This window comes from Lissotriton helveticus, chromosome 3_1 (assembly GCF_964261635.1).
Source record: "Lissotriton helveticus chromosome 3_1, aLisHel1.1, whole genome shotgun sequence".
In the NCBI taxonomy this organism is placed as follows: domain Eukaryota; kingdom Metazoa; phylum Chordata; class Amphibia; order Caudata; family Salamandridae; genus Lissotriton; species Lissotriton helveticus.
The window spans coordinates 1,511,993,122-1,512,008,143 of record NC_136061.1 but is presented as its reverse complement, the minus strand read 5'-3'; the positions used below and the strand labels follow the sequence as shown (position 1 = coordinate 1,512,008,143).

General features: G+C 47.9%; 1 pseudogene; it reads right to left on the bottom strand.

The window, feature by feature from the left end:
• Window positions 1-14,107: 14,107 nt before the first annotated feature.
• Window positions 14,108-14,710, bottom strand: LOC144825023 (actin, cytoplasmic 1 pseudogene; annotated as a pseudogene).
• Window positions 14,711-15,022: the final 312 nt, after the last annotated feature.

Here is a 15,022-nt window from a genome sequence, read left to right as displayed (position 1 = left end):
CTGTATTTTTATGATGCTAGTAAGTTTTTTCTGGCGATTTATGGCATTTTCAAGGGCGCTGCGGAAAAAGACTGCTTTTACTTTGATGATGTGATTTTTATATGTTCTGCATTCTGCTCTGAGTTGGTGAAGGTGAATTAAGTTAGGGTTGGCTCCCCAGAGTCTTTCAGAAGCTCAAAGTTGCCTTGGAGATAAGCCTGGCTGCTTGTGCCAAACTACCGAGGGAGTGAGCAGGGGCTATCTGAGAAGGTGTCCTTCCTTTCCCTGATTTAGAAGCAAGGGTCCCCATTTGGCCTAAGGTACCTACCTCAGCCAACTATTAACCCGTAGTTCTAACATTGGTGGTCAGTGGTTTGGGATTTAAACGTGTATTAGCAAATTCATTCACAGTGATTGGTGTACATCACTAGTTTAGCGCAGACCACGACGTCGCCACATATTGTGTTTTGATTTTTGGTTCTATTTTTGAGTGACCTTTAAGCCACACATCGTGTCTCAGAGGAGTCAAGTAGCCAGTGAGGTTGCAGAATTGGAGTTTGACATAGAGGTATTGCTTACCTACAAAGTTGATCCATTGAGCAAATTCTGCAGAGCTTTGTGATGTCCCATGAAAAGTAGCACCAAGAAGAAGGAGATGCAAACGGCCTGTGGGCCTGGTGAGAAGCCAAAGGAGCTCAGGAGACAGGTGATGTTGAGGTGGACAAGGATGACCCAGAGAATGGATTTGGTCTACAGGATTTGCCAGTGGAAGGACCAGCCTCAGGGACTGGTAGTAACTATTCAGGGAGGAGTTTTTCCCCAGAGGAGCTGGAGTAAAACCAAAGGGTCAGAGAGCATGAGTTGGAGATTTTAAAACATAAATCTCAAGCAGAAGACAAAAATCTGCTCATTGAAAGTGAAAAGCGAGCAGAGGAGAGCAGGAACGTTCTCGCCTTGGAAGAGAAGAAGATTATCTTAGCTCATGAGTTAAGCATGAGGGAACTGGACATGAAGGTTAAACAGGCAGAGTCCAGTTCAAAAGGTGGCAGCACAGTACCAGTGCCAGTGGGTAAGGTGTACATTTCCAAAGACTTAGGGCATCATTAGGATGGCGGGCCGATTGCCCCCGCTGGGCCAGCGGTAGCCACCACAGGCCCTGCTGGGGCGAGCCGCCCGCCATCCTTGCTGCAAAGACCCCCCGCCATATTACCATGGCCGGGGGGTCTGTGGCGGACGGAAAGACCGCACGCCGCTTTCCCGCCCAGTTGACATGTTGACTGGGCGGAAAAGGGATCAATATGGTGGTGGTGTCTTTTAGACACTGCCAGCCATATTAAGATGTGGGCGGTAACATGCCTTTCCGTGGCGGCATTGCCGTCATGGAAAGGCATGCGGGGATTTCTTGCGGGGGCCTTCGCGGGCCCCCAGGTACTCTGTGGGATGGGGGGTGCACATGGGGGCAGTGTACAACGTGGCAGGCACCGCGCAAATGATTTGAAGGGGTTGCTCAATTTGACCCCCAGGGAGCCTAGGCTCAGTAATTGTTTTCCAGGATTGCGCCAACCCTTGAGCTCTTTGAGCGAGCTCTTTGATTCCAGGGAGCTGGCACAAGAGCCCGACCCCTGGCCATGAGTCAATGGGACTGAGGAGGCATTAAGAAGGCAAGAGAGGTGAAGTAGACCAGTTAGTTCCCAGAGTAGTGGGGGGAGCGTGCAAGCTTGCACCCTGTCTCAAAGGAGAAGGAGGGAGTGTGAGCAGCATCCCCAGGGGTTCACTGCACCACCCCAGAGACTGGAGGGTTCCTTAGAGGTGCCCCCGGTGGGAGGCCTAGTGCCTACTTCTCAGCTGTGTGAGGAAGAACACTTAGCCTCAGAGGGCATGGGGCATCTGTAAGCAGAGCTCCTGTGGTCCTGAAGTTTGAGGGTGCCATTCCTAAATAGCAGGCACTGACATCTAAATGGAAGTTTAAGGGATCAAGGGGTCCCCCCATGGGAAAACCAGTGGGACAGTGCCCAGCCAGTAGGGCTAGGTCCCCTAGAAGTGACCAAGGTAAACTCACCTCTAACCTGGAGGGCAGGACAACTGGAGACAGTATCCTGACTGATGGGTCTTCCAGGGGTACCGCTCTAGGTGGAAGTTGGCAAGGGACCAGCAACCCCGGAGGGCCCCCGACTGCCAGAAAGTACCCATGAAGCAGCATAGTTGGCCCAGGGAGTAGTGACCAAGAGAACCCCCTGGGGCAGGAAGGCATAGAACAGGAGGCAGTGCCTGCGGTAGCGGGCCTTCGTCCGTGTTCTATCGCCCCAAGCAGGGAAGTCCATCAAGGTAGTTGATTGGTCTACCGCGGCATTAGGCTGATAGGGGGTTATGTTGGACTTGGCCCTTTCTGGCTAAAGTTCCCTAAACTTTTTGCCTTTCCCCTAGACCTTTTTTCTGACATGGTGTTGCCAACTTAGATGCTTTGGGCACTTTACCACTGTTGATCAGTGTCAAAGCGCAAGTGCTCCCAGTATAAAGTGTAATGGTAATTGGTTGTCCATGATTGGTATGTTTGCCTTCCTAGAAAAGTCCCTAGTAAAGCGCACTATGTGTGCCAGGGCTGGTAATGCAAATGCTACCAGTGGGCCTGCAGCACTAATTGTGCCACCCACACAAGTAGACCTAAAGAAGGAACTCAGGCCTGCCACTGTTATACTGCCATGTTGTCCTGACAAGTGCACTCACTTGCCAGGCCTTAACCTTCCCTTTTTATGCATATCAGACACCCCTATGGTAGGTCCAGGGTACCCCCCTGGGCAGGGTGCAGTGTATGTGAAAGGTAGGACATGTACTGAGGTGTGTACCATGTCCTGACAGTGAAATACTCTCCATTTTGTTTTTCACTTTTGAAAGGCCATCTTGCCCATAGGACACAATGGGGAAGGCTGTGTAATACGTTTCCAGCCTATATCCCATAGACTTAAGATGGAGAGGTGAAGTTTAGTGTTTCTGAACTCACAATTTAATAACATGTCTTTTTGTGAAGGTGGTTTTTGCATTGTGTGTTTAGAAAACACTCTTTTGGAAGTGGCTGGGTTTTTGTGTTTTAACATTTCTGTGTATCTCAGCCTGTTTGTTGATTGACTGTCTGGATTTGAATGTGATAGTCTCTAGGGAATGTCTTGACCCATTGGAAGAGGTGAGACAGCAACAGGCTGACCTGCCTCTGGAGTTTAGGGGAGGGGTAGCCCCTGGAGGTGAAGAGGCCTGGGATGCCACCATAAAACAATGGCTCCATCTCCTACTGAGTGATTAAGGAGCCAGACCCCCACTATCAAAGGAAGAAGGTGTCACTGGCAGGGAGATACCCAGGACTGGTTTGGACAGGGGTCAGTGCCCCCATGAACACAAAGACTTCCAAGACATTTAGGGGTATAACTATGAGAGCTGAAACCCCTGGACCTTGGAATGGAATGGAACTAATAAACACTGTAAAGGCTTGAAACTACTTTGTAGTCAAGAGGAACCTCTGCCAAGGAAGAAACAGCTGAAAAGACTGAAGGAAAGGACTGTCGCTTGCTGTGTGTTGTGGGGCTGGCCTGCAGTTTGCTGCTTTAACCAAGGAGAGGCTAAAGGGACTTTGCTGTGTGCTGTTTCCCCCTGCTTAAAAGGACTTTGCTGTGTGCTGTGTCCTGAAGAAACATATCCCCAAGGGACTGAGCAGAGCTGGCTTCCTGTTGTGGAAACTCAGGAACACAAATGTTTCCAGGTGTACCTCAGCGACGCTGTGTGCGTGTGCTTTTTGCAGCCTGAGACCTTCATGAGGATCGTCCTGTGATCGTGTGCAACCGAAATCCAAGTGAGTCTTAGCGACGTTGTGTGCGTGTGCTTTGTGCAGCCTGAGACCTTCGTGAGGATTGCCCTGTGATTCTGTGCACCCGGAACTCAAGTGTGTCTCAGCAATGCTGTGTGTGTGTGCTTTTTGCACCCTGAAACCCTCGTAAGTATTGCCCTGTGAACGTGGGCACCAGGAGTCCAAGTGAGTCTCAGCGACGCTGTGTGCGTGTGCTTTGTGCAGCCTGAGACCTTCGTGAGGATTGTTCTGTGATCGTGCGCACCCGGAACTCAAGTGAGTCTCAGCGACGCTGTGTGCATGTGCTTTGTGCAGCCTGAGACCTTCGTGAGGATTGCCCTGTGATCATATGCACCCGGAACTCAAGTGAGTCTCATTGACGCTGGGTGCGCGTGCTTCGTGCAGCCTGAGAGCTTCGTGAGGATTGCACTGTGACCGTGTGCACCCGTAGCTCAAGTGAGTTCCAGCGACGCTGTGGGCATGTGCCCTGTTGCACCCTGAGATCTTTGTCATTGCCATTGGCCTGGACTGGCATCCCCAGAGGAGCTGTGCCGCCGGTTCGAGCCCTTCTTTGCCAAGGAGGGACCTCAAACCAATCCCGCGTGTGGGGGGCCCCGGGTTCCACTGCCCAAGAACGACAAAGTTGCATCGGAGGCCCAAGTCATGAGGAGAGGAGATTGAGATCGCACCCCCCAGGTAACACTCAGCGAGCATACATGTGTCGCGCCTGTGGCGGGATGCGGGCTCGGAGAGAAACACTCTTGGCCTTTCCTATTCTTGCAGAGCGTGCCTCCGCTGAAGTCCATATTGCGGCCTGTACTTGTCGTGTAGTATCAGTACTGGACCGGAGTTTAAAGCTACACTTTGTTTTACACCATACCCATGTTGGGGGCATATTGTGGCTCTAGCTGACCGCGAGTCAGCAGGAGTGGCATAGAGACTGTCCCGAGCACTGTGATCGGTAGCTAAGTACATTATTTTGGTATTACGAACTGCCTGATTGTTGCATTACGCATTACATCATTTTGATATTACGAACTGCCTGATTGCTGCATTACGCAATGCATTATTTCTGCATAACAAACTACCTGATTGATGCATTACGCATTGCATTATTTTTGCATAACGGACTGCCTGATTGTTGCTTTACGCATTGCATTATTTTTGCATAATAAACTGCCTAATTGTTGCATTCCGAATAGCATTATTTTGCCATTATGAACTGCCTGATTGTTGCATAACCAACTGCATTATTGTTACATTACCAAGTGCCTGATTCTTGCATTATGAACTGCATAGCATTGCATTAGGACTGCATTGGATCATCTAGAATTGCTCATAAAACTGCAAGAACCTACAAGGGCTTGCTCACCTAATAATCGGCAAGGTGAAATATTACAAATGCGTATATGTTGGATTTTTATTGTGAGGTCTCATTGTATATCTTTTTATATAAACATATACTTGTTTTTTTTTGTGAAACTCGTGTGGAGTCCATTTGTGGTGTCATCATTGGGTTACTGAGAGTGGGGTTGCAAATACTTTACACATTTGCCTTGGAGATAAGCCTGGCTGCTCGTGGCACACTACAAAGGGGGTGAGCAGGGGCTACCTTAGAAGGTGTCCTTCCTTTCCCTGACTTAGAAGCAAGGGTCCCTATTTGGCCTAAGGTACCTACCTCAGCCAACTAGAGACCCCAGTTCTAACACGAGGTGTAAGGGAAAACAGAGAGGAGAAGTTTCCCAAGTCCTGATAGCCCCTCTGCTGCTCTGAAGTCAGGGAAGGGGAGAGGTCTACTTCTTCCACTGACCCATCCTTCTCTTTTGAGGCTAGGAGGTCAGGGAGAGGTATACTCTCCTCTTCTTCCCGCCATCTATCACTAACAACATGGCATTGTCAGACCTCCCAAGTGTGGTTTGAGACACTTGATATGGAGAACACTTTGTGCATGTTTGGGGTTTTAAAGTCTACCAGGTATATGGTCTCCCCCTTCCGCTCAACAATATCATAAGCTCCATTGCAATAGTCTTCGAGGGCCCTTGGCTCCATGGGTTCCCACATTAACACTTTTTGTCCTGGCTGGAATTCCACAGGGGTAGCCACCCAGTCATAACACTGCTTCATCATATTCTGGCTGACTTCCGATTTTTCAGAAGCTTGCTTCCAAAATATTGCCATGTAGTTATTTTTTAATAATCTTTCTTTGTTTTATACTCACAACATACAGCTGTAAATGCGACATAGCACAGTAGCTGTGGTAGTAGCACATCTCCATTTGCATTATTGTGCCCACTAGGTGGGGGGCGAGTCGCCGTAATCAACATTGCAAATAAACAATAACAGCATTATTTCACTACAGAGGTTACCAACAGATGTTACTGTACAAAGTTGCATCAAAACATGATATAAAAATTAAACATAACACCACCTAACTAATGTGCCTGTCCTATGATTGTCATAAATATGTTGCCGCAGATTGTGCCGCATGTGCCGAGTGTGAACCTACAGGGTCCTGCAATGATGGGTACTGCATTGGGAGTACAATGAGAGAGGAGTCTTACAGTGCAGGTGCCACGTTATGTGCAGGTGCGATCAGGCAGGGCAGGAAGTGTGGGATTACTATATCTGTCTACTGTGCCTGCATATTTGTAGCCTAACACTCTACTTGTGTGAACGCTGTAGTGTAGGTGCTCAGGGTGTCCCAGTTGCGTCATCCGGTTGCGACGTCAGTACCACTACCATATTACCCATGGCCATTGGAATCACGGAGGCTAGCTTCTATAATAGTTACATAGTGTTTCCAGTCTACAGGTTGCACACAAGTTGGTGGGCGTGAGGGCTGAGATGTCATGCACACAAGTTGGTGGGCATGGGGGCTGAGATGTTAGTGTCACGTGTTCGGCTATCAAGGCACACCAGAGGGCGTTCAGCCAGTGTCTAGTGGATGGGCCCATCGGGGATTTCCAGGCCATGGCCAAGGAGCGTTTGGCCAGACCCAGCACCAGGTCAATTAATTTGTTGATGGTCTTAAGACGAGCATTCCATTCTGTTATGCCTAGCAAGTAGTGTGCGCCCTGAGTTGGAATTATGGTTCCCGTTGCCGCTGTCAGTACATCAGATACTTTCCCTCAGTATGCTATAATGTGAGAACCCGTCCAGACCATATGCATAAAATCAGCGCCCGAGTCACGGCACCTGGCACAAATGTCTGTGGAGGTCGGGTACATATGTGCCAGCCTGTGTGGGTTTAAGTATGTGTGGTGCAAATAGTTGAATTGCGTTAATTTCAGTCTGGCATTCATTGAGATGATTTTGGGGTTTCCCACGCATTGCTGCCATTGCTTATCTATGGTTTTGGTGGAGAGTGCCACTGTCCAGTATTTGTGTAATGGAGACAATGAGGGTGCTGTGTCCATGCTGAGTGAATTCTAGATGGCAGTGATAGCTTTCCCGCCTGACCCATGTGTCAGTAGTGTCTTCAAGTCTTCAGAAGTTGGTGGTACCGTACTTATATCCCCCCATATTCATTTTGCCTGTTGTGTTAGTGTTGCGTAGAGAAAGAACGTTCCCGGTGACACACCATAGTCGTCCATCAGAGTGTTGAAGTTGTGTAGGGCGGAGTCAGTTAATAAGTCTCCTCATGTTGTCAGGCCAGCTGCCTGCCTTTCGGCCAATTCCAGACGTTTTAGGGGGGTATATGACCCTGGTGATGTTTCAATTGGGAGGTCTGGGGCATACGGTGGAGGGAGACGTTTGGCTATTACGTAATGCGACCAGGCATTACGGGCTGCCCGTAGCAATGTGCTGCCCTCAGTCCTCTGGAGCTGAGTTTTGGTGCCTGATAGCCACTCAAGCAGGTCTGGTTGTGAGAGTGTATTTGCCCAAGTATCCAGTTCTGCTAGGTTCTTCTTTGCAAACCAACGCTTAGGCCATTGGAGCTTCGCGGCCGCATAGTATAGCTCATAAATGGGAGCTCCCAAACCTCCCTCCAATATAGGGAGATGCAGCTTCGAGAGTGCTACCCTTGCCCTGGAGCTGCTTCATATCAAAGAGACTAGCAATGACCGTAGATCGTGGAACAGTTTCTGAGGTGGTCTATAGAGGAGGACGGTAAAGAAATATAGGAGCATAGGGAGGAGGAACATCCCTGTCACAGGGTGATGGTGATGGTATTGGAACTATTAGGTTTATCTAACATTACTGTTGTTGCGAACAACTGTTTCTCCTTTGATGGATCACAACACACGGTCAATTTGATTGTGGCAGCCTATGTGAATATACACCTGACCCGCTTCATCATAATGACTATTGAGTGGTTGAGTGATATATGTTCTGTAGTGATAGATGGGTGTTCATGTTAGGTCCGACTATAGTGTTTGACTTTGTTATCAAATTAAAAAATAAAAATTCTGAGTGCAACAGTGCTGATACTTTTATGTATTTATAGGTCCCCTGGGAAGTGAATGCAAGATATCTGGAAAGGTCCTGAGGAAGGTGTTTTTTACATCTCTAACCCACCGAAACGCACGTCGACCTATTGCTGAGTCTCGTGCCCTACATTGAGATTCAGGTGTTGGCAGGGGTTCTCTCCTGTTATAAATCACTCAACTGTGTACAGATAGTGTATGAGTGTAGTTGATGTAAGATTGTATGAGTTGGTGTGATTTAAGTATGATTGTATGTATTTATTCTTATCCAGGGGAGTTTGTTTGTATGTATTCTTCTTAAAATTGGTTCTATATCATGTTTGGATTGTAAATAATCACTGCTCAAAAAGAAATGTATTTGTGGTTTTACAAGTTCGGAACTATACATAAATATGTTTTACAGAAAAATATAAGAAAAATAATAACTTGAAAAAAAGGTTTTTGATAAAACAAAGTAATGAGATGAAAAAAAGAAACGATACACTTTAATAAAATAAAATATAATGAGTTGATTGGAGTTGTCACTGTTGCATCCTTGATGTTTATTGAAATGTATATGAACAATGTCTAATGAGAAAGTAGGATGGTCTGTGAGGGAAATGTATATTATTGTGTTCATTTCAATCCCCTCTTTTCCCTGACCTAGATTACTTCTAGAGGGGTTCCCTTAATTCTTACCTTAGCATCTTGGATATGGCTATCCGGCCCATGGAGGGTAGCGGGAACATGGTCTAGAACGGGAGAGTCGCCCTGGCACTGGTGATCGCCTTCCCCAAGTTGCAACAAGATGGTGAATGATAGAACTGGACTCCCAGGTATTTAAGGGAGTCATACACTCTGGCAAGTGGGGCATGGGGGTGCCGCTGTCTCTGTTCGATTGGGATGGGCGACATCGGGAATAAGACGGACTTATCCCAGTTGACTTTCAAGCCCGACAGCTGTGCATGGGCTTCTAGTAGTGCAACTAGACCACGGAGTGCCTCGCCCTCATTGCATAAATAAATCAGTGCGTCATCCACATAAAGGGACACTAAATGCCACTGGGTATGCACTCGTATGCCCCAGTCGATAACGTGACCGTGGAGCGTGCATACCAGGGGCTCCATGGTCAAGGCGAAAAGAATTGGTGAAAGTGGCCAACCCTGCCTGGTGCTGCACTCAATGTCAAAAGGTGGTGAGATGACATGGCCCATTTTCACCCTGGCACATTGGTTAGTGTTTAATATTTTCACCCAGCGGAGGAACTTGGGGCCTATGCCAAATCGAGCCAGCACCGCCCGTAGGTAGTCCCATCCCAGGTTGTTGAAGGCCTTTTCTATTTCTAAGGCTGCTATCCAGTGTTGCTCTTGAGCTTTTTGGGCCCACTCTAAGAGTTTCAACAAGCGTTGAAGGTTCAGTCCCCTGCTCCTATTGCCCAGCAATTTACCCAAGAATTTATAGTCCAATGTAAGCAATGACAGCGGACGGTACGAGCTCTTGAGGAGGGGGTCCCAACCAGGTTTTGGGAGGACTATGAGGATCACCTCACGGAGAGAAGGAGGAAATGTGCCTCTATCAAAGGATTCTTTAAAGATAGTGAGCAACCGAGAGCCAACTGAGTTGAATAAGTAGCATTCCATTCCATGGGCCAGCCGTCCATTCTGGGGGTTTTGCCTCTAGCTAGCTGTTTAATGGTGTCCGAGATTTCGGCTACAATGAGCGAAGCCTCTAGTTCCGTATACTGGTCCTGTGTTACTTGTGTAAGAGCTGCCTGTTCTAGGAACAGTTGCATTGCCTGTGGGTCATCTGAATCTTGAGTCTGGGGACTTGTATAATGATGTTTAGTATTTATAAAAGGAGTCATTGATCTGCTCATGTGTGTTGACCAGGGTACCATCCAGGGTATTGTTAGATTTGGGGTCTCTAGTTGGCAGAGGTAGGTACCTTTGACCAAATGGAGACCCTAGTGTCTAGTCAGGGTAAGGGGTACACTCCTAAAATAACCCCTGCTCACCCCCTTGGTAGCTTGGCATGAGCGACAGGCTTATATCAGAGGCAGTGTGTAAAGCAGTTGTAAACACATACAGTAACCCAGTGACAACACTACAGATGGACACCACACAAGTTGTAGTATAACAATACATATTTTTATATAGACTTAACACAAGACCACAAACAACAAAAATCCACAATACTGTACTTCAAAAATGGTAGAAATAGCTTAGTTCACTTTAGAAGTAAAATGCAACACTTTGAGTTCAATGTACCTTTGGATGTGTAACGCTATACAACAAAAGTGTTGCAGGAAAGGTGTTGCGTCGGTTCCTTACACACAAGAACAGTGATCTGTGGGTCCCTACTGCTGCGTAGGGAATGCATCGGTTCTTCTCCGGGTGGGGAGGTGATGGGTTGGTTTCTTACTGTGCTTCCGTGGTGCCATGCGCGATGAACATCCGGTGCAATGAAACAAAATGGCGTCTTCTTCTTGATGCGACAATGATGCGTGCAAGTCCGACGGCCGTGGGGTGACTCAATGATTCTTCTGAGCCGCGACAGGCCCTGCGACACGCTTCTCCGGTGATGCGACGGCGTCTGCTGCGACGATGACACTCTTCTCCAGTGATGCAAGGCGCTTCGGGTGATACGATGGCGACAGTGGTGGTACGCTTCTTTGGTGATGCGATGGCATCTACAGCGACGGCTACACTCTTCTTCGTTTTGAGTCGTGCTTCCAGCTCCCAGCGACACACAATCTCTCAGAAGCAACAGCAGGCACTTCAATAACCAGCAAAGGAACACAGGGGAGCTGGATGGTGAAGTCTGTTGTCCCTGAGACTTCAGCAGGAAGAAAGCTCTATCTCAAGCCCTTAGAGATCCTTTACAAGTTGATTTGAAAGAAGCACAAAGTCCTTTCTCCTTTCTTTGGCAGTCAGGCAACCACTGCAGGCCAATCCCCCAAACAGCACTCAGCTTAGGGATAGTCTCCTCCTCAGTTTCTCTGGCTCCTCCCCTCAGCAAAGGTTCTTCTTGTATCCGAAAAGTGATCTAAAGTTCTTGGGTTTGGGTGCAAATATTTACACTGGCAAATTCTTTGTCCTCTGAAGGCAGAGGGTCCTGTGCCCAGTCCAAACCAGTTCTGTGCAGTCCTGGAGCACTTTGTTGACAAGACTCCTTCTTTCCTTTGACAGTGTGGCCAGGGACAACAGACGCACCACAGGAGGTGGAACCAACATTGTTGAAGGCAGGCACAGCCCTATTCAGGTCCCAGGTGCACTCCTCCCACCCATCTACATGCAGATAGCTGTATTCAGCCCTGTGCTGACTCACCCTGTCTCCTGGAATCCTCCGACCCCTGTCACTCAAACTCCAGACAAGGAATACACAACCTAGCAGAGGCAGGCTTCAACAGTTAGGCAAGAAAATACCTACTTTCTAAAAGTGGTATTTTCAAACACAGAATGTTAAAACCACCTTCACTAAAAGATGTATTTTATCATTCTGAGTTCAGGCATACTAATCTTGAATTTCTACCTGGTTCCCTGAGTCAGTTAGGATTTTAAGATGTTATAATCAAACTGCCCATTCTGGCCTATGGGGAACAGTTAGCCTTGCAACAGTGAAAAAAGAAAATGGCTGTAATTCTCTATTACAACATGCCACACACACCAGGGTATGTCCTACCTTTTAGCTACAATGCACCCTGCCCCTGGGCCTACAGTAGGGGAGACTAATATGCATACAAGGGAAGGTTTAGGGGCTGGTAAGTGGGTGCACTTGTCCAGTCAACATGGCAGTACCATACTGCACACATGCTCTGCGATGGAAGACCTAGGACACACTTTTACAGCCTGCTTCTGTGGGTGGCACACCCAGTGCTGCAAGGCAAGCCCACCAGCAGCATTTGGTTTACAAGCTCTGGGCACACTCAGGGCACTGTACTAGGGTCTGACATGTATACCAAACCAGTCAATCATGGAATCACTAATCCATACATCAATTTACCATAGGGCGAGCATATGCACTTAGCACTGATCAGCATTGGTAAAGTGCCTAGAGTCATAAGACCAACAAAAACAGGTCAGACAAAATACAGGAGGAATGCAAAAGTTCAGGGACGACCCTGCAAAAAGGGCCAAGTCCAACAGGTATATGTTGAAGTGATGGGTGGTTGCGTAAGGTTGCTCTTCAACAACCAAGCAAGTCTCTTGCCTGCTTTGCCACCCTCCTTGTGGCATCTAGCTGAGTACAGTTTGTACTCGAGGGTGCACAGTTTATCCAGTGCTTCCTTATGTGCTAATCTGGCTTTGGAGAGTGCTGGTAGTATGTGCGGGTCAGTAGGGGTCGTATGTGCCAGCTGTTGTATTTCAGCCTCTAGTGTACTTCTCTAGTAAGTGTAATAAGAGTGCTGCACACTGCCTGTATGACCTGCCCATGCAGGACAACCTTCAGGGCGTCCCATTCAATACCTGCATGTGTGGCCGTTCCTTAATTAGTCTGGAAGTATGTGGTTATGGACTGTGAGATGGTGGCTCTTAGAACAGGATCACAAAGTGCCTCCAGAGAGAGGCACCAGGCTGGTATGCTGGGTCTGGATGCGCCCCAAGTCAGTTGAAGTTGCGGGGGGCTATGGTCCAATATAGTGTGAGCTAATGACTCAGCATGAGCTACATGCGTCTGCACCGTATCTGTGCAGTAAATGGTGTCAATTTGCATGTACAGATCGTGGAGAGTAAAGTACTGTGAATATACCTGTTCTGTAGGATGTTTTGCGCGCCTACTGTCAAACAATTGCATCTGGGTGGCCCAGGTAGACGTATTGTGTGCGAGCCCAACAGCCCAAGCTCCGGGGAGGGGAGTGCAGGAAGGGTCAAGAGTTAAATCGGGTACGCCGTTGTAGTCTCCCCCCAATAAGTGGGCACTGAAGGGTCCCTGTGGAGTGGTGGGGTTAATGTTTGAAGGAATGTGGATTGCCCTGGGTTAGGTGGGTAAAGGAAAACCATGGATAGTGGGCGGCCATCTAAAAAGCCTTCTAGTATCGCATAACGGCCCTGAGGGTCAACATGTGTGTGTCTGTAGTGGAATACCTGGTGCCACCCAGATCAGGGCACCTCTGGCATAGCCTGCATACTTTGTGCCTATTATCGTGTCCCTCCACCTTATACTGAGCAACTGGAGTGTTTGTTGTGTTAAATAAGTCTCTTGAAGTAGAGCTATGGCTATCTTGTGTCTGCGTCTTTTTGTCTCTTGACCTAATTGATGAAAAAAGTTTTCAGTGCACACCAAATTCTTCCATTTAAATTGAATTTTTCCGTCTTTGGTCTTGTTAGCTGGCTACCGGGCAGCGTGATCTACCCTGGTGTCACACCTTCAAAATGTGCTGAATAACAGTAGCAAAGTTTCACTGCTGAACCCGGTGCACAGCTTTAGGATAGGATCGTCCCAACTGATGAAGCAATATTTTTCAGTTTATGACAAAAGTAATCGAGGAACTCGAGCATGTTAGAAATGCTTCATTTATTATTTAACTTTCCTTCACATGTGAGATGATTATGCATTTCTTAACTTCTCCATTCCCAAATATGCTCATCGAGGAGAACAAATGAGGAGATATGAATACATTTCTCCTCATTGCGCCTCCCTACGCCTCCCCGGGGGAGATGTAGCATTCAGAGGCATTTCCAGATTTAAGTTTGATTGTATACCAAGAAAGGACGGCTGGAAGAGGGCCTCCAGGCACCTGAACCTCTAATTGCCAATGGCGATCGCCTGACCGTCAGGCAATTCATAACTCTTTTCCAGGGAGGATGAAGATGCAGCAGTGGCCATTTCCTGCTCAAAGTCCAGGGCAACATAACAGAGCTTCTCCTTGATGTCACGCACAACTACTCTTTCAGCTGTAGTTGTGCAGCTGTAGCCTCTCTCTACCAGGATCTTCATGAGGTAGTCTGTCAGCCAAGTCGAGATGCAGAATGACATGAGGGAGGGCATTACCTTCATAGATGGGCACAGTGTGGGTGACACCATCACTAGAATCCATCAAAATACCAGTAGTACGACCAGAGGCATACAGGGACAGCACAGCCTGGATATCCACATACATGGCTGGAGTGTCGAAGGTCTCAAACATGATCTGTGTCATCTTTTCTCTGTTGGCCTTGGGGTTCGGTGAAGCTTCAGTAAGGAGTACAGGGTGTTCCTCTGGGGCAACACGGAGCTCGTTGTAGAAGGTGTGATGCCAGATATTTTCCATATCATCCGAGTTGGTGACAATACCGTGTTCAATGGGGTACTTCAGGGTCAGGATACCACGCTTGCTCTGAGCTTCATCACCAACATAGCTGTCTTTGTGGCCCACGCCAACCATCACACCCTGATGTCTTGGACGCCCCACGATGGATGGAAAGACAGCACGTAGAGCTTCTTCTCCAGTGAAGCTGGCCTTGCATATACCGGATCCATTGTCAACAACAAGTGCAGCAATATCATCCTCCATTTTGATCTTAAGGTAGGTGGTTCCTGGGAGATGAGAGGTCCTTAGGCACGAGAGTGGTGAGGAAGCTCAGAGCGACTGCGACTTCCTTGGTATGGAATCATGTGGTATTCATGAAACCACATACAACTCTATCATGAAGTGTGATGTTGATATCCTAAAATACTTGTATGCCAACACAGTGTTATCTGGTGGTACCACAATGTACCCTGGTTTTGCAGACAGAATGCAGAAGGAAATCACAGCTCTAGCACCAAGCACAATGAAAATTAAGATCATTGCCTCACCTCAGCGCAAGTACTCTGTCTGGATTGG